Consider the following 6000-nt stretch of genomic DNA (forward strand, 5'->3'; position numbering starts at 1 on the left):
TAGAAATATTTCCCAGTATTTTACATGTATTTCTGTGTAGACCTGAATCTTGATCTTAAGGAACCTACACCTCAGTAGAGGATAGCACATTCACATACAAAACCATAGTGTAATTATAAAGCAACAAATGCCATAGAAAAATGTCAATGTTTTGGTAAAAATTTAAAAAAAAATTACTGAAAGCATATATCTTGGATTTACAGCCTTCAGCACTGAAGAAGATAAAACTGGTTTTTTAAGCCCTATAGTCTGCGGCACTTTGTTATGACATACCTAAAAATGTGATAAAATACATTAGAACCCCAAACACTTTCTCTTCTGGAATCAATTAATAAAGATAAAGCAGACTGATGGACAGGTGATTTTCCCTCCTGTAAAGATAGTAGTCAGAGGGCATTACCTCTGTGGGAGAAAGCCTTCATTTTGCTGCAAAGAAGAAGATTAAATGTACAAGAATTTCAGGAAAGAAACAAGTATAAATACAAAACATCTAATGTTTGCGATTTGCTTTTACCAATATCCTTGTGTTTAATGCTATGAACCCTGTGATGTAGATTTGGAACAATAGACTTCAGTCTGTAGGCTTGCATGCCTGGCACACACAGCTGGGATTTGAACCCAGGCCCCCCAGCTTGAAATCCTATTCTCTCACAATGTCACCTCTATATGCCAGTTCCATTTGGGCTGAATTTATTTTGTGTTAATAGCCTTTAGTGAAGGAAACTCAGTTTCTTTTAACCTTGGTAAAGACCTTGTTCCTTGTAAGCAATGGAAATACTAGCAATCTGTGGGGTAACAGGTAAGTTCTTTTTTATTTCTAATAATTTTAAATTAATAATGTTGTTCTTATAATGACAGTTCAGTCCTCAATATATGTAAGATCACTCAGCCTTGTGGGCTGTGTGTGTGTCTTAAAATCAAATGGCAAATGTATTATTCATTATTTTAGAATGCCTGATATATAATACAGAAATAACTCAGTTATCTAAGCAGAACCCAGGTACTCCAGCATGATTATTGCTACATTTATTGTTATGAGGGTACAATGGACTCAATTCGAGTATTTCTATTTTCTATATTATTGTATAATAAGAATTGATATTTATGATCAGAGAATTGCAGATTTTCTAATTTCAAATAACCCATTATATATTGCAAGCTTTATTTACAAGTCAAAAAAAAATAGAGATATGAGTTTTCATTAAAATTTTGACCAAAAACATTGAAATTAATAGCACTTTGTATTGTTGTATGTCATTTATCACTCTCTACTTTCACTATAGTTTTATATATACTTGTTTTACTCTCCACTGATTTGTAAGTTCTTAGATCGGGATTCATGTCTAATTCACCACTGCCATCTCACTTTGCCATCTTTGTCAGTTTTCAGTAAATATTTCATTCATGAATGAACTCATTACAAGCAAAATTGTTTCTTTGTATCACTCAGTTATTAAAAATGTGAACCAATATGATCCAGTAGATGAACTTAGAACCTATTACACAGAGTGAAGTGAGTCAGAAAGAGAAAGATAAATATCGTATTATAACACACATATACAGAATCTAGAAGGATGGGGGAGAAGGCAATGGCAACCCACTCCAGTACTGTTGCCTGGAAAATCCCATGGATGGAGGAGCCTGGTAGGCTGCAGTCCATTGGGTAGCTAGGAGTCGGACACGACTGAGCGACTTCACTTTCACTTTTCACTTTCATGCATTGGAGAAAGAAATGGCAACCCACTCCAGTGTTCTTGCCTGGAGAATCCCAGGGACCGGGGAGCCTGGTGGGCTGCCATCTAGGGGGTCGCACAGAGCTGGACACGACTGAAGCGACTTAGCAGTAGCAGTAGAAGGATGGTACTGAAGAACTTATTTACAGGACAGGAATAGAGAAACACATAAAGAACAGACTTATGGCCATGGGGAGAGAGGAGGAGAGGGTGGGATGTCTGGAGAGAGTAACATGGAAACGTACATTACCATATGTAAAATAGATAGCCAACGGGAATTTGCTGTATGGCTCAGGAAACTCAAACAGGGGCTCTGTATCAATCTAGAGGGGTGGGATGGGGAGGGAGATGGGAGGGAGGTTCAAAAGGGAGGGGAATATGTATACCTATGGTTGATTCATGTTGAGGTTTGACAGAAAACAACAAAATTCTATAAAGCAATTATCCTTCACTAAAAAAAAAAATTAAAAAATGATCCACTAAGTAATGATTTTATATCAAAGAAAATGCATACATCAAAATAAGAGTATTTATACCTCAGACAGATTCTAAGCAAATGAAGTACTACCATATGGAAGAGTCCTTTCATCTGTGTTAAACAGATTTTTTATATTAATTTATAAATGGTATTGATCAAATTTTCATGGCACAAAAACGTTTTCTTTCTTAAAATTTCTGCATTTGGTCTGTGGCTTAAGGAATCAAAGTCCATTAGTCTAGCTTATTTATACCATCACCTTGGCATATGGAACTCCCCTGGGATATCTGGAAAATAATCATTCTCTCCTGCTGTTTCAATTAGCACTCTAGAACACTCATGATCTTTACTAGAAACTATCTTTGAAACCATAACACTCATCAGCTTGAAATATATTTTTTGACAGTTCTGAGGCAAAAGGTTTAGGATTTTTTATTAAGGGACTCACATGGGGATGAAAATTACAAGTTGAGGAAGACGTGGGCCAAGACGCTCAGAGAAAGTGATCACCAGTCCCTCCTGCTGTTTTAGCAAAATAACAGAGCCTATATACTAGGGCAGAGCTGACCTTAAGGTGCTAGGAATGCACATGGCCAGCTCTTCAAATGAGAGAGCCTTTGATTCCTAAGCCTCATCAGCTAGGGTTACAGGACCTATGTTCTCACTCTGCCTCCCCTTGAGTTGAGACAGTATGAGTATTTCTTTCATCTTTCCCCACTTGATTATGGGACTTCAGTCCCCTGTTAACAAGGTGTATTGAGCCTCTTCTCTATGGAGAGACTGTGCTGTTGCACTATGTATCGGCAGAAAAGAAAGGGGAAAATTCTCCCTGCCTTTGAAGATCTCCAAGTATGGAGAACCTGGGTAAGAAGTTAATGCCTACATCATTCATTCTTTCATTGGACCGTAAGAAGAAAGACAGAAATGAACAGGAATAAGTGCTGCCAAAGCCATGTCTTCTGATTTGGGCATACTGTAATAAGAAAGACACTAGGGATAAAATAAGAATCCCCAGCTCACATAAATTGGCCCAATTTTTAGGCAAGAACCCCACATGAATTTGAAAATACACGCCATTTACTGAAAGGTGACCTTATTAAGAAAATTAGCAACTACATGCTGTAAAGGCATGAAATGTGTGATAAAACGGTTCTAAAAATATCTTAGAGCAGCCTTCACATTCTCAGGCAGAGGCGACTTGATTAACGAAGGTGAAATCAAGCTTTGTTAAGGTCTATTAAAATCTCATTTCTTTTAAATACGCCATTGTCTTAAAGTCAAGATTTAGAGGAACTCTCATCAAAAGATTTTATTTCCCACTAAAAGGTTGTTGGGGATTGTGTGTATCTGTTGTGTGTGTGTGTGTTTGCTTTTTCTGTTTCCTGTAGTTCCACCTATTGTTCCAAGTATAGTGTTTTGATAAACAGATAAAAACAGTGTATGGCAACTCACTGAGAGAAGGGAGCCAATTTCTAGTCCTTCTGTGATAACTTTAACCTCTCCTCATATCTTTTCCCTTGCAATGTTCTCTATGATCGATAAGTACGTTTCTCAGGGTTCCTGAGATTGATTGTTTTCATCACAGGCAAGAAATTTATTCCACCTAAGTTCATTGAGTGCTACCCTAACTCAATTTTACCCTATCTCTGCCTCTGTCTCTCCCTCAGGAATCATTTTAGGTAAAAGGAGAAAAAAACTACACTAGAGGTAATTAGGAACTGTGATAGGTAATACTTTGCCAAATATTGACCTCTGGAAAGTAGGCATGTACTTAAATTTGAGTTTCCAGCTACACAGAGCAAAGACCTTTTATATAAGTGAAAGGTCAACACTTGCATTGTTGCATCTATAGAGTATCCAATCATTAACCAACGCGTGCTGTTAACACTGATTATTAACAGGCTATACTTTCACAGACCTCTGTATTACTGAGGAAAAAGAAATCTTGAACTTTTGTTCTTTCTCTGTGGAATAATGAGGGGGTAGAAGAGCAATGACTCCCCACTGACAAGATATTTCTTAATATTCTACAATAGTGCTCCCTGGACACTTTATTCTGAAATATTCAGCTACTACAAACAAAGAGAGTTGGGAATGAAAGCAGATCAAGGAGCTGTACTTTGTGAGGAAGGGAATGGGTGGTAATTGGATTAGGCAGTCTGGATAGCCAGTTCTGAAACAGAAGTAATTTCAGAAAAGAATCACCAAAAGTAAAAAAGAGGAAAACATTATAGGTTCTATAGTTGATATTAATGAAAGTTTCATTACTTTGAAGCCAAAGTTAACTACCTTTATAAAACATAATATAATGGCTTTCAACAAAAGCACACACAAATTCATTTTAAGACACTTAATGCATGTGTTGGGGGATTCATATAGTCAAAGCTATGGCTTTTTCAGGAATCATGCACAAATGTGAGAGTTGGACCATAAAGAAGGTTGAGCACTGAAGAATTGATGTTTTCAAATTGTGATGCTGGAGAAGACTTTTGAGAGTCCCCTGGACAGCAACAAGATCAAACCAGACAGTCCTAAGGAAATCAACCTTGAATATTCATTGGAAGGACTGAAGCTGAAGCTCCAATACTTTGGCCACCAGATGAGAGGGGTCAACTCATTGGAAGAGATCCTGCTGCTGGGAAAGATTGAGAGCAGGAGGAGAAGGGGACCACAGAGGATGAGACGGCTAGATGGCGTCACCGACTGAATGGACATGATTTTGTCTATTCACAAAATCTGGGAGATAGTGAAGGACAGGGAAGTCTGGCATGCTGCAGTCAATGGGGTCGCAAAGAGTTGGACATGACGTAGCAACTGAATGACATATAAACGGTGGCTCAGATGGTAAACAATCTGCCTGCAATGGGGGAGACCTGGGTTTGATCCTGGGTTGGGAAAATCCCTTGGAAAGGGGAAAGGCTACCCACTCTAGTATTCTTGCCTGGAGAATGCCATGCACAGAGGAGCCTGGTGGGCTAGTCCATGGGGTAGCAAAGAGTTGGACACGACTGATCGACTAACACTTTTTTATACATATATAGGCTCAGATACTGACATAAGTGCTACACAAGGTACATTGGATTTTCTTATGAAAGAAAGGAATATATTTTATTTCTTGAATTTGAGTATCTATATCATTCATACAAGCTAGCTTATTGTAAGTTCTTATTCTGGGTTTTAGGCGCATAGAAACTTGAGGAAAATGTGGTCTTTGATCCAAGGAGCATATAGGCTAAGAGAGAAGTTATAGGATACACACATATTCCTTTTTGTTAAATAAAATATATTAAAAATCATTAGAGGTTACAAAGTGCTATTAATTGAGAGGGGTATTTTTAAAAGCTCTTTCTAGAGAAAACAGAAAAGGTTCCATGGAGCCAGTAGCTCTTGAAATGTGTCTTGTTGTTGTTTAGTCGCTAAGTCATATCCCCCCATATTGCTAAGTCTGTGACCCCATGGACTGTAGTGCACTGGGTTCCTCTACTTTTGGGGTTCCCCAGGCTAGAATACTAGTTGGTCGCCATTTCCTCCCCCAGAAATGAGCCTTGACGTTTGGGCAAAATTTAGAAGAGATGAATTGGCAGGAAGGGCTTTGGACAGAGTGAACAGCATTAACAAGAACCCAGAGGAGTGAGAATGTGGGTATCCTGAGAGAGTGAATAACACAGTCTGACTGGAGAACAGAATATGGGGAAAAGAAGACGGAAAAGGCAGCTTGATAAAATTCATCCACGTTGTTGAATGCCAAGATGAAAATCTGGACTTTAATCTCAAGCAATAGATGAAGAT

Source organism: Bubalus bubalis, chromosome 4, assembly GCF_019923935.1.
Source record: "Bubalus bubalis isolate 160015118507 breed Murrah chromosome 4, NDDB_SH_1, whole genome shotgun sequence".
Taxonomy (NCBI): domain Eukaryota; kingdom Metazoa; phylum Chordata; class Mammalia; order Artiodactyla; family Bovidae; genus Bubalus; species Bubalus bubalis.